The sequence below is a fragment of the Equus quagga genome, chromosome 21 (assembly GCF_021613505.1).
Source record: "Equus quagga isolate Etosha38 chromosome 21, UCLA_HA_Equagga_1.0, whole genome shotgun sequence".
Lineage (NCBI taxonomy): Eukaryota > Metazoa > Chordata > Mammalia > Perissodactyla > Equidae > Equus > Equus quagga.
Window position 1 is genome coordinate 13,427,962 of NC_060287.1, and position 14,526 is coordinate 13,442,487.

At 37.4% G+C, this 14,526-nt stretch overlaps 1 long non-coding RNA gene across 1 annotated transcript; it reads right to left on the reverse strand.

The window, feature by feature from the left end:
* Positions 1 to 5,986: 5,986 nt before the first annotated feature.
* LOC124231435 (uncharacterized) lies at positions 5,987 to 13,591 on the reverse strand. The gene is made up of 3 exons (XR_006886519.1): positions 13,502 to 13,591; positions 12,951 to 13,102; positions 5,987 to 6,067 (listed from the first exon to the last, which is right to left on the reverse strand). It is a non-coding gene; the product is annotated as an uncharacterized LOC124231435 (long non-coding RNA).
* Positions 13,592 to 14,526: the final 935 nt, after the last annotated feature.

Below are 14,526 nucleotides of genomic sequence, written 5' to 3' on the forward strand. Positions count from 1 at the left end.
GGGTAATTTATTGTACAGTAATAGATAACTAATACACTAGGTTTTTTGTTTGTTTCATCTTTTATATTAGAAAGACTCAATAATTTATAACTAGGAACAATGTAATAATTACAGTGATATTGTCTCTTCTAAATTTTTGTGACAGAAAAGCACAGATCTTTAAACTTTTAGGCTTATCTCTTCTTCCCCAAACTATTTTTTTTAACAAAATTTCCCTTTAAATCCTTTAAATCTTGTCACATACATAAAAGTAATCTAAGCTGGTAGAGAGGAAGACTGGAGAAGTCAACTTATTTCAGAACATAAATATAGATTTATGTTGGTCAACTAATGACACTGCATGCAATATTGGCACAAAGGCACACATTCAATAAACAATTGAAAATCAGAATGAATCAATTCCAGTGCTATAAGCTTTGAAAACCCAGTCCTTAAATGCAAGTCAGCATCAGAAGAGTATTAATCATCTATCAACAAGACCAAAAAGAAAAAAATTACATAATTAATAATCTACTATATCAAGATATAAACATATTTTAAAGAAAATAAGATATACGCTTAATAAAAGGAAATTATATTGAACATCAAATTATCAGAAGAGAAAACCATTCTGAATCTATACTTCTTATTACAAATACATTGCCATAAAAAAGGTATAATTCAGTAAAAAGCTCCATATTTTAGATGCAAAAGATTGAGTTATATACATATATTCCAGAGTAACATTTCCTCCAATTCCAAAGTTTAGGATTTTATTTCCAGTAGTTTTTGAGAGGCCAAGAATCAAAACAATGTAGTTTTATATGTGAAAGACAACAATTTGAATGGTAACTTGAAATCAATTGGAAACTAATCAGTCCCTAGAAGACAGTTGTAATTCACATTACAGGGCTAACCCCTTAAGCATCTAATGCAACTGCAAATTCGGCACACTAAATGAAGCCTTTCCATTGCACAAGAGAATAATTTCATATGAGTCACGGTTTCTGCAGTGCAATACATAGCATAGCCTTGACAAAATCTCTAACCTTAAATATAATACTAATCAAAACAATTCCAGGCAACATTGTTTATTATGTTACTATCTGGAATTATCTGGTAAGGATTGAGTAGTTTGTCAATAATTAGGCTTTCACATAATTTGTGACTAGAGTTCTCAACTCTAAAATCTGGGAAGTTTAGTCACTTGATGAAGTTGGGCAAAATGCTAATCCTCATCCTCAGTTTTCTCCCCTCTAAAATGGGAAGTCTGGAACAAATAATCCTGTATCAATCTGCTTTCGCTGCATAACAAACCACTCCAAACTTAGTGGTTGAAGACAGCAACTACTTATTCCTTTCTTTTAACCAATGGGTTGGTAGATCTCAGCTAGACTCACTCATGCATCTGCTGTTAACTAGCTAGTCAGTTTCGGTTAGCTGATTTTGATGGCGTCTCTGGGAAAACTCAGCTCTCCTTCACTGGACTGTTCTTATATTTCCCCTGCAGACCAGCCCAGGCATGGTCTCATGGCCATGGAAGGGGTCTACAAAAGGAAGCAGAAATGCAGAAGTGTGTTTCAAGCTTTTGCTTGTTTCAAGTCAGTTATAAGCCCATTGGCCAAAACAAGTCACACAGCCAAGTTAGGATCAGGGTGCGAGGCTGCTACCAAAGGGCATGGAACAATTTTTCATGGAAAACTGGAGCCACTAATACAATCAATTTGTGAGAATCTGTAAGGTTCATTTTCAGCATACAATTGATTGAGTGTATTTTTTGTTGTTGTTGTTTTTAAGAGGCCTCCAGCACAAAATACTGGGAAATATGCTGAGGGAGAACAAGAAATATAGAAGAAAGAAAACCAGCTACCTTTCTTTGACAACAAGGCTCTGTGTAATTGGATATGAATAGCCTATACCTGAAAAGAGATTAGACTTATCTCAATTAAAAGTTAGTGCCATACAACTTGCTGATCTACCTTTCGTTCATTTTCCTCTTAATATTTTGCTATCAAAGTTTTTCAAAACTATATTATAACCAAGCAAGGAATATTCAGAGGATAACCGTATTCAATGAATACATGATTACATACATTAATTCTCACTTCTCATTCTCATTCACAGAAGAAAAAGAAATAAAAAGATAAGAAAAAAAGAAATTAAAAAGGAGAGAATGATATAGTATTTTTTAAGAGAAACAGTATTGGGGGTTTTATTTTTACACATTTCCTTTAATGCTTATCGGAGGCTCCTTGTAATATCAGACAGCATCTTCGTGAGGTAGTTGTACTGATAGATATTGAAGAGTAATTTGGACCAAATGAGTTGCACTGTGATGTCATCCCCAGGAATTGTATTATAAGCCACAACTAGATAAAGAAATTCTTTCCTTATTGACCTCTTCTTTTAGGACCAGAGAGGGAACCTATTAAATTTCAGGCTCAAATCATGCCCATAGACAGTCTTAAAATCCAAGGCTATAAGTCATAATCTCGGCCACTGGTTAAATCACTCAGTAATAAAAACGTGTTTCTCCCCTGTTTCGAAGGATAACCCTGAGAACTAAGGTATGATAGAGGACAAAACTATGCATACCCATATAAATCACAGATATGCTTTAGTAATAGTCGTGAAATCTCTGCTTCCAACTCCTCTCTCTTCTTTTCCTCTCAGGTGGATCCCAAGACTTTAAACAAACACACTTACAGAGGTGTTGATACTTTTGCCCATACAAATGGTTTAAGGTAATATTCAACTCTATAATCCAAATTTTCTAAGAATTCCTCATTGGGTTAAAAGCTGTGACCAATTTTACTGATGCATGAAAATTAACTGACATAATCAACTATTGTGCCAAGATGAGAAATCTGATAGTTTGGCTTCTAAAGCATTTATCTAACTAATATACCTGGGGCAGGGTTGGGGCAGTGGGGGCTGCTGTCAATCTACAGTGGTCCTTGGCATGTTCAAAATCTCTTACAGATTCATATTTTATCTTAGACAAATCCTTTGAATTTTATATTTTACTTCATAACATGGCCTTATTAGGGCAGCATAAAAGTATTTCTAATTTTTTGCCAGTTACATTACTTATCTTCTTTTGTTCCAAATCCCCATGCAAATTGGTTGCATGGCCCATATAACCCGTGTCCCACTGCCACATGCCCCAGTCCGGGAAACATGACTCTAGGCTGGTCTGTTCTGTGTTATCTGTATTATCCTGATAATCAAAGTTTCCTTTTCTCTAAGTTAAAACAAAATCCTAACATAATTTTGTGTATTGGGTATTAACCCTGGAATTACTGACTTTAAAGTCATCGTACAGATCTCACTTGCCTTCTTTGTCAGGACCCAATTCTTATTTGAAAAATTACATGAGGTCAATTTCAATTTCCCTTGAAATTTCACTTGGCTAACACAAAATGCCACAATTTTATCTTCCAGTTCACTGTCTGGTGAATTGTTCTCCACTATCAATAAAGTTATTGAGCAGACGTTTATGAAATGAGCCCCCAAAAGGAGGCAAAACTTTATGCAAGTCAAAAAGGATGGGATATGGTATGGAGCTATACTCCAAAATGGGTCAGAATCTGTCTCCTTCGTTCTGTAGGCCTTTCACACACTCTCAAATTCCTGGGAAAAACACGCACTCTTAAAATGTCATATTCCATGACCATTCATTAGCTTTATACTACTATTCAAGCCTATGATTTCAGAAAGTTCTTCCCAAATGGTTCAGGGTGAAACCGGGTTTTTCTAACTACCATTTAAATCATCAAATCAGAATACGCTTCTTTGCACTTAATTTGATTTTAATTTATGCCTGGTGCAAAGTACATCATGCAAATCCCCCCCTGAGCAGTTTGCAAAGATAAAATTTTAACTAGGGGTGGAGGCAGAGGCAGAGGCGGCCAACCCAGGGAGCCGGGATCTCATGCTCTAGGTCCTGAGAAAGAACGGTGATGGGAAAGGAAGTAGCAAAGAGCAATAAACTAAAGAGAAGAAAACATGCTTTGTTTAGACTATTCCTTATTTATAAAAACCAAAGAGTGAAATGTATTATCAGCTTAGCTCTTAATTTAGAAAAGAATCTGAAGGAAGCCCCCTGCTGGCCACTCTAATTTCTGCCCTCTTTGCTCCTTAAAAAAAAGAAAGAAAAGTCTCTTTCCTCACCTATATTTAAGATAAATTATATATAATTTAATCTTCTATGATTATATTTGATATATCTCTCATTAATTGAAATAAATGCACCAAACATAAATTGCTAAAGGCAGTTAGGTAACTTGTCTTTCCTTGACCATAAGAAAAAAAATTAGTCTTTAAAAAATATGTACAGGTATTTTATTTTAAAGCTGCATTTTAAATTATGTCACTAGTAGATTTATTTTTGTTATTTATACCTTATCAGAAGAAAAAGTTTGTGCTGATTATCTCAAAGTCATAGAGGTCTTTAAAAATAATAAATCAGAGTTTTATCCAAAATTCTTTATAATAAGTGTCTTTTGTTCTAGAAATTTAAGTGGACTGTGCATAGCAAAAGTCCTGGGGCTGTATTTGTTTCATGCTGTAACTTGAATCTATGATGAAGTCATTCCATAGACTTACTCTTTAGAAAAATAGATCTCCTTAGGGCAGCCTGACCCAAGTTGCACAGGAATGTAAATAAAAATGACTGAGCATTTCTCTCTTTACATAAAACAAATATTTTACTACACTGCATACCATAATAACCTTTCTTACTTCCAACACAGAAATATTAATATCTATCATACACAATTAAATACTCAAAGCCTATTTGTAAAGTAAAAGCAGCGATAGAAAATGACATCACTTACACTTAGTTACATGATCAAAAGAAAGCGTGATTAATGAAACAGAAGTGTTCTCATGGAGAGCTTGTGCCCTGTGACAGTGACGGTTACATCAGAACAAACTACATATAGCATTTATCTTCGTTTTGCTCCAGGATCTGCTGAGTAGAGCATTTGGGCATGTGTGAACAGTGCAGAGAGACTGACAGCTTCTTCGGTATTGACTTGGCCTTTGTCCAGGCCTTCTCTTACATGGCTGACCCCGTCCTCATCTCTGCTGTCATTGACTGAGCAAGTGCATGGACGGGCCATTTGACATCCTCTCTGTTAGACCAGGGATGAGTCGACTACTCACAGCCTGCTTCATGAGTCAGTTTTGAGAATGTTATTATTCTACACAACACCCTTGACCTCTCAGAGTAGGTGGTGTAAGCATAAAGGTTGCCAGGACGTGCTAAACTTTTCCTGAGACAGAGTCCAGTCAACAACTTTTACAGTCCTTTGGACTGAGATTTGCCTAACACCTACAAGATGGTCATGAGACAGTCAGCGGACTAGAAATGTATCGCTTCACTAGGTTTTCAGATTGATAACAAGAAGGTAAGCAACTGTGTCATCCAGGAAGTTCCAAAGTCCAGAGTCCATTCAGAGGCAACTACAGCAGCTCCCTTTCCTAGGTCCAGGAGTTCTCCCACCAAATGAAGTCCAGTGGGGCGGCTTCCCATAGCTAAATCGAACAGACCACAGCCTGCCCAACTAAAAGCCAAATGAGAGGGCAAGGGTCCCCAAGAGTCATGGGACAACTGGAAAAGTCCCTACAGCTGTCACACACTGAAACAGAAAGCGTCTCCTGGCTGTGTGGAAAGGACATCAAGGAAGCATGTGGGGGTCAAGCCAGAATCTGCATGTTAAGCCAGCAAGGGTTTGTTCGGGCTTCCAGTTTAGATGGAGAATAATGATTTCTCTATTATTTTTGCTGTTTTGTTCATTTGTTTGTGAAAATAGAAGTTCTCTCTCCAGCCTGACTGCATCCCTGCTCTTTAATCCATTGGATGGTAATTGAAACCTTCCATTGCAGAGCTGCTCCTGATGAGGGCAATATTGACCTCATCCTCCCTGCTGTGGCTTCCCTGTGCAGGGCACCATGGCCTTCACAGATCGGATGTCACTGTCCTTAAAAGGAAGAATTCCAGCGCACTTGAGAGCTGGACGGAGCCAGTGAAGCAGCCCCTGAGAAGCTCCAGGTACATCTTTAACAGTTCCTGTTTATTTTCCTGAGGGGAGATTACGAGAAGGAAATAAGATCACATTTTTTTAGTGTTTTCATGATGCAAGTTATCACTGAAACCAAATACTATTCTGAGTCGACCCTAAAGGGATGCACAATTCTAATATCTGTTTAATTAATCAAAATATTCATTCATAAATAATAAAACATTCTATTTGTGTTTTAGAGGATGCATTTACAGTATATACTCATAAATATTTAAATATAGGCAGTATGCTTGGCAGAGAAAATCTTAAAATTTTCAGAGGTCTTCATTATTCTGGAAAGTTTTGAGGGGAAATAGAATTTTAATAAAACAGCTGTTTACTTAATCATAGAAAAGGCAAATAAAATGATTTTCTAAACTCTGTAGGAAAAACAGATATATCAGATTTTAAATTGCAAATGCCTTTCTCATTTCAGACGTCCACCTGATGACAACATTGGCTACGTTAGTAACTGTGTAATATTAGGAATCTTGGGAAACAGTACAAAGCCTGGAAAAATTTTTGTTTATATATATACAACTGTATCTGTATATATGTAAGCATATATATATAGAACCTCATAAACCTATATCAGTATTAGTATTTTAATATGGATTAGAATAGTTTAGGAACTTATATTAATAGAAAACACATCCAGATTTATTAAATTTTTTTATGCTTTTTTTTTTTGGTGAGGAAGATTGGCCCTGAGCTAACATCTGTTACCAATCTTCCTCTTTTTTTGTCCTCCACAAAGCCCCAGTACATAGTTGTATATCCTAGTTGTAGGTCATTCTAGTTCTTCTATGTGGGATGGCACTACAGCATGGCTTGGTGAGCCGTGTGTAGGTCCAGCCCAGGATCCGAATCAGTGAACCCCAGACCGCTAAAGCAGAGCATGAGAACTTAACCACTCGGCCACGGGGTAGGCCCCTTGATTTACTAAAATGTTAATAACTATAGATATACACATGCACACAAATAGGGAGAATACCATTTGACAACGGAGGCAGAGATTGGAATTATACAGCTGCAAGCCAAGGGACACCAAAGATTGCCAGCAAACCCCCAGAGGCTAGGAAGAGGCAAGGAAGGATTCCCCTACAGATTACACAGACAGCCTGGCCCTGCCAACCCTCAAATTCAGACTTTTAGCCTCCAAAACTGTGAGACTATAAATTCCTGTTGTTTGAGCCACCCAGTTTATGGTACTTTGTTCCGGCAGTCCTAGGAAACTAACATAGATACTGTTGACCACGTCTTTAGTCTTCACTCACCACATTTTCTTAAAATGCTTTTGTCTGCAGATTTCCACCCACCAAATTCTTCCAGGAGACCTGCTGCTGCAGGATTCTTCATGGTCCCTCACGTTCTGATGTTCCTTGAGAGACCTCAAACAACCCTACAGTCTCAACTATCACCAATACGTTCGGGCTTCTCCAGTTCCTGTCTACAGTTTGAACTCCTCTAAAGCCCCATGGGCCAACCTACTGGCCGTCTTTCCCTGCAGCCCACCAAACTCCATGATATTAGGAAACCTCACCCATCCTTTCATCCATGTCCCTAAAGCTCATGTTCCCTTGGGAGTTCTGCAATGAGACTCGTCACTCCTCCACTTTTATAATATCTTCAAGGGCAAGAAATACATCTTGGTGAACTCTGACCTAAAGGGGAGTTGGAAAAGTCTTGAAAACCCTGACGAATTTGGCACGTCTCCCTTCCCTTCTCCCACTGCTCTCGTGTCCTGGCAGTGAAGTATACCATCTCCTACATCCCAGGACTGCTTCCAAAAGGACCTCAAGATGGGAACAAGCCTTTTTCTCTCTCTCTTTGGCCCCAGGTGAAGAGCAGGGAATCAGTCAGACAAAGATGCCTCCAGGCAGGCTACAGGTCAGACTAAGATGAGGAAACGAGAGAAGCAGGGAGCATCCACCCTTGAGGCCACCAAGAAGGGACCTACCTCTGTTCATCATCCTAAGGGCCTTCTTTCGCAGCTTTCAACTCAATTTTACCCTGCTTCAGAACAGCTTTAACGGTATAATAAAGTTCTGCACTAGCAGGAAAAGAACTTTTCCTATTTATTTACTTATAATTTTTTATGTGAATCTTTTTCCAAAAATGGATAGAGTAAAAGCAATGACAAATTTTGACTGGGGAGTGCCAATCTTGACAGTTTTTAAAAGCTGCAACGTTGGGATGCAATTCAGCTCTCTGCTATGAGGGTTTCCAAAAAGCAACTAAAATTAAAACGTTTTTGTTCTATATTTTGTTGTCCAAAAAATGGCATTTTATGTAAAAAAGGAAAAATTTTATTGGAGGCATGCAAATCAGGAGAATTGATCAGTTCAGGGGCTAAACAAAGAGTTAAACAAAGAGGGCAGACCATCAAAGTACTATTGAAACTTTTTTTTTTTTTTTTTTTGAGGAAGATTAGCCCTGAGCTAACATCTTCTCAAAATCCTCCTCTTTTTGCTGAGGAAGACTGGCCCTGAGCTAACATCCTTGCCCATCTTCCTCTACTTTATATGTGGATGCCTACCACAGCATGACTTGCCAAGCAGTGCCATGTCTGCACCCAGGATCCAAACTGGCGAACCCCAGGCCACTGAAGCAGAATGTGTAAAGTTAACCACTGTGCCACCTGGCCAGCCCCAAAAAGTTTTTTACTTACCAGTATTTCTCATCCTTGCTAGAACAGCAGAATGGTAGTACATTAAAGTAACAAGACCCATCTTTATCCTTCTGATAAGTATCTGAGTATCACATCTGCATATTATGCCTTCTGGTAGAGGCTCTTTTCCTGATTCACAGCCAACACCTTCTCATTGTGTCCTCACAGGGTGGAAGGGGTGCAAGATCTCTCTGGTGCAAGCCTCTTAATGCGGCACTAATCTCATTCAAGAGAGCTCCACCTTCATGACCTAAGCCTACCTCCTAATACTATCATCTTTGAAGGTTAAGATTTCAACATATTAATTTTTGTTGTTATTAGTGCCCTCCAGTCGATTCTGACTCCCAGAGACCATGGATACAGCAAAGCGGAAACCTGTCCTGTCTTTTTGCATCATACTCTCACCTTCTGGTGCGATATCAGACAGTGCTCCGCTACTGCTAATAGGGTTTTCAAGGGCAACGTTTTTGGAAGTGGGTAGCTAGGTCTGAATTAGTCTGGAAGCTCTGCTGAAACGTGTGCACCATGGGGACCCCTGTTGGGATTTGAAATACGGGTCCCATAATTTCAGCAACATGCAGCGGCCACAGTATGACAACTGACATGTGGGTGGTATGATTCCCTGAACAGGAAATGAAGCTGGGTTATGGCAATAAGAATACCGAATCTTAACCACCAGATGACCAGCACTGACTGCATCTGAATTGCGAAGGGACACAAGCATTCAGACCGTAGCAACCATGAAAGAAGCTATAAATAGAAATAGAAATACACAATCTTTTAGTAGGAGAAGCCTCAATGTTGCACAGATGTGACATTTCTTCAAATTATTTTATAAATTAAATACAACTCCAAGAAAATTTTAAAAATAACTGTAGTTTGGCAAACTGATTTTTTTTAATTATACAGGTGAGAATTGCCAAAATAGTTTTGAGTAAGAAGAGAAATGAAAAGAAGACACTGTTCATAGTACCAAATATATTCAAAAGATACAGTAATTAAAACAGTATTCTCAGGGCCAGCTCAGTGGCATAGTGGTTAAAATTGTGCACTCCACTTCGGCAGCCTGGGGTTCGTTGGTTTGGATCCCAGGTGTGGTCCTACACACTACTCAGCAAGCCAGGCTGTGGCGGCATCCCACACACAAAATGGAGGATGACTAGCACAGATTTTAGTTCAGCAACAATCTCCCTCAAGCAAAAAGAGGAATATTAGCAACAAATGTTAAATTGTTAACTCAGGGCCAATCTTCCTCACCAAAAGAAAAAAAGTCAGTATGCTGGAATAGACAAATAAATCAATGGGACAGATAAAACAAACTCAGCAATAGATTCAAATATTTATAAATTGTAGTAAATGATAAAGTTGTAAATTAGTGGAGATACTGTAAAATTGTAAATTAGTGGAGAAATGCATTGTAATTCAATAAATTGAGCTAGGAAAAACAGTTTAATATTTTTGGATAAAGCATATATTAAAATAAATTCCAGCTGAATGAAATAGATAAAGGTAGAAAAATGAAAAGGAGAAAATATAGATAGCTATTAATGTGATATTACTGTGAGAAGGCCTAAGTGTTAAACCAAGGTGAAAAATTGCAAAGCAGTTACTCCACAGTGTGATTTAATAACTAATTATCTACTTAATTTAGAATCAGCTGGGTTATTTGCTAAAAACAGTTGCCAGGGCCATACCAAAGGATTTAGGAGTAATATACCCTGATGGTAGGGCCCAGGAATCTGTGTTTTAATGAACACACTTAGGAGATTCTGAGGCACACGAAATTTGAAAACCACTGCCAGGCAGGATAAGATTGATAGATTTACCAAACAGATGTGAAAATTTCTATGAAACAAACACACAAAAATCAAGAGTCAAAAGAAAACCTGATAAACAACCAAATTGCAATGTTATATAACAAAGGGTTGAATAATCAACAGAAAAACAAATTAGTAAGAAAGCTTTGACTTTCTCAAAACAAAAGTGGAGAAAGGATAGGAAGAGGCAATTCACAAATAGAAGAAGACAAATAAGCAAATACAAAAAAAAAAAAAAAACAAAACCAGTGAATTCTCACTTGCAAAATAAAACCAGATGCAGATTCTGTTACAAATTGAGAAAGATGTTTTTAAGTATAATGACCAGTGTTGGCAAATGGACTTGTCCCTCTCAGATATCATGTGAGAGTTTCATGTGATACAATTTTTCTGGAGAGCTATTCAGCAATATGAATCAAGTAGCTAAAAATTATTAATATCTTCTGACCTAGTAATTTCACTCTTCGCGAGTTATCCTGAGAAAATAATCAGGTGGTGTACCAAATAATTATGCCCAAGGAAAACTAAATAAAAGCAAAGATTAACCCACGGCCTTATGTACAACAGGGAGAAATGAAAACAATAACAATTTCTCAAAGAGAGGAGTTTTTTGTATTATTTAATAATTTAGAAAATGCTCATGATATAATTTTAAATGGAAAAGAGCAGGACACAGAACATTACTCAGATCTATGACTCCAAATCTGTAAAAAAAAAATGTATATATATATATATATGTTTTCATATATATTTACTAAAGGTACTGGGAAAATACGAATCTCAGAGAATTTTAATACTATATGGTAGTTTCAATTTCTTCTTTAATGGAAATATGTTACTTTATTGGTTAAAAATGATAGGAAAAAAGTGGTTAACATATTTCCCCAAACAATACCGGCATGCCGTAAAATATTTTCAAAGCTTTCACTTGGAAGTATATTCTAGGCCTAGGGCTACTCTTTATCATGCTAGAGGAGAAACAGCACAAACATTCTGAAAGATGCCTACACCCTCATCCCACCTCGTCAATTACTTTTTTCTGAGTGATTTATAGAAAATAAAGACTAGATCCACAGATAAACATTTGCACACAGAGATACACATATACACGTTTTTTGTATATATTAATATAAATTCATATTATATATGTGTATATATGACATACACAATATAAATTATATATCCATACCTTTATATATCTGTAAATTTTAGCTGCTCGGTTTGGGGTCAAAGTATCTATTAACTTTTCAGAACACTTTAGGAAGTATTTATTTTTAGAAAGGCATGTAGCACAGCTCATCTCAATTTGGACTAGCCACTGTTCAAGGGGCCAATAGTCACACACGGATTGCGGCTACCCTACTAGCACAGCTCTACATAAAGGACATATGCGTGTTTACTGCACTATACTTGTAATTTTCTATAGGTTTTAAATATTTCAAAACAAATAGTTGGAGGGAAAAGATGTGTAAAAACACTTCCAATCACATGTATTCATCTTCAAACAGTTTACTCTTTCTCATCCTTGCTGAAACATGTTTAATACACATTATACATTAATATGCATTTTTGCTTTTCAAGCAGTGGTGTCCCCACAGGACCATATTACGATCTTTCAACTCTTTGTAGAGTTTCATGGCACTTAAAAAATGATGTCACACCTAACAAACAAACTAACTGCAATGACACTAAAATAGGAAAAGGGTCCTTGGCATGGCTCAAAAAGTCATATGTATAATTTTTACATCGGTGCTGTGATATGTGGTCCAGCAAGCGAGATGGCATCTTCGTTGCTCCCCCAACAAGAACCTGTCGTTCTTGTCATGAACCAGAATCACAGCTTCTGCACTCTGGTTCTGGGAGGGAGAGTCCTCTCTGACCTCGTCTGTCTCTTGTGACAAGGAGACAGATTTTAGCTTGTCTAAGAAAAGATAACCCCTGCTGCTCCTTGCTTGGAAGGAAAAACACATTCTCCTTCCTAGGAGAGGTTGAAAAGAGAGTTGAGTGCAAAAGAGTATGTAAAGAGCCTTCATTTTCAACTGGTCTCCATTTAATTTCTCTGCCTAGTGCAGCCTTGTCATGAGGGATGCTGGCAACAGGCTGCATCTCCCCTTCTTGCTGCTCAGATTGTAACTTATTTTGACAACAGTCTCTTTTTCAGTAATAAAAAATCAATTCTACTTTCCTCCATTTACTTAACAAAAACATGGGCTGTTTGTTGATGGGATTGCCACATATTTTTTGTGATCCAGAATGCTGAAGTTTGAGGGAGAGGGAAAATTAAAAAGAAAAAACAACAAAAAATCAGCTTTTACTGGGAAAAAAAAAAATGGCAGTAATACAGCTACCCTAATTTGAATGGAACAAAACCAATACTTGTACTTCCTGTTCCTTTTAAATACCTTTCTGGCATACCTGAGTTCTCACAGTCCTGGAGAGTCATTAGAGATGAGAAAACTTTGTGATTGTTTCGGAACGTCAAACACGCTGCATGAGATTGCAGAGAGGTCCTTGTGGAGAGGATGGGGGGCTATCTTGTTAAGCCAGCTATCAGCTGCACAGCCAGACTTTTAAGATAAAAGTTAAGAATAAAAACATGTTTTAGTTCCTCAAACAAAGAAAGGAAGAAAAGCACTTTGCTCTTGATTCAGAATAAGTTGTTTAAATGTAATGAAAACTTTAATTTGTAAGCAGATAAAAACACTCGGTTATTGTCTTAATCATTTTATTAGTATTCTCAACTAAGAATATGTAAAACATATGGATATGTATATATATTCAGCTCCAAACATGAAGTTTGAAGGCAATCTGTGCACTCCCTCTATAGCTTTTAAAATTGAATATGACATATAATATTCATTCAGATTATTTTCTCTTATTTAATCTTCAATGAAGAAAAAAAATATAATTTTCTTCCCGGGGAAGCAGAGATTTCACAGTGGCTTTAATAAAGCAATCACTTTTACCTCTAGGTATAGGTGATTTCCCTAAGGGTCACAAAAAGCTGACGTTGATCTGTGTTCATCAAAGCAGACAAGTTGTTAAACGAAAGAATCAGTATGAGCTGCTTCCCGCGAACTGAACTAGGAGAGGAGAATGAAAGAGATGAACTTTACGGACAGACACACATATATTCCCTTTCTCCTCCCTCTCTCCCTCTCCTTCTCCCACTCTGTCTCCCTTTCTCTCACTCTCTCTCTCTCTCTGTGGCTCTCTCTCTCTCTCTCACTTTCTTGCCCTACTTTCCCCCCAAGTACTGTCTGCAGTAGCAGCCATATTGAGAAGGCCCCTCAACTCTGTTGAGAGATACTGGAACTTGAAAGGAAAATTTCTTCCCTTTCCAAAACTGTGCAAATTCAATATTGTTCGTGAACTTTGCAAATCATTTTATTACTTTAGACTTCATGGTTTCTTTGTCTCCTCTCTCTGTGTCACATTCTGTGCCACTGGCTGTGGGCCTGGCTCTCTCACACACATGCTCACCTAGAGAGGCATCCATATTGATCCCTTGCAGAGACTTCTTACTTAAGTCTGTTTCCTCTCCAAATTAAGAAGAGTCAAAGACCTAGATCCATTAAATGAATGACCGTTTCCTGACATTTAAAATAAACAATCTGGGAGAACATTTTAAAAGAATAAGAGAAATCTACCAAAATTTAGCAATAAGGAGACACATGAGGAGGGTACGAAAGTAAGAAGCTTTCTTTTATCACTTCCTCATGCCAAAAACAGAAGTGGGAAGTATGGCACTCATGAAAAACTTTTGAAATGTAGTAGTTCCAGTTTCAAAATTCGTCCCAATAAATGTAGACACGACAACTTTAATCTAGTTGTTTATCCTGGATACCAAATTCAAACATTCTACCAAAATCTGAAGATATTTTCTGAATAAAAATATTTTTTCTCCCTTAAAGCTAAGCCCCATGGATAAGTAGAGAACTTGTAAAACTAGTTCCACCAGCAAACAATAAAACTTTCATGCCCTATTTAC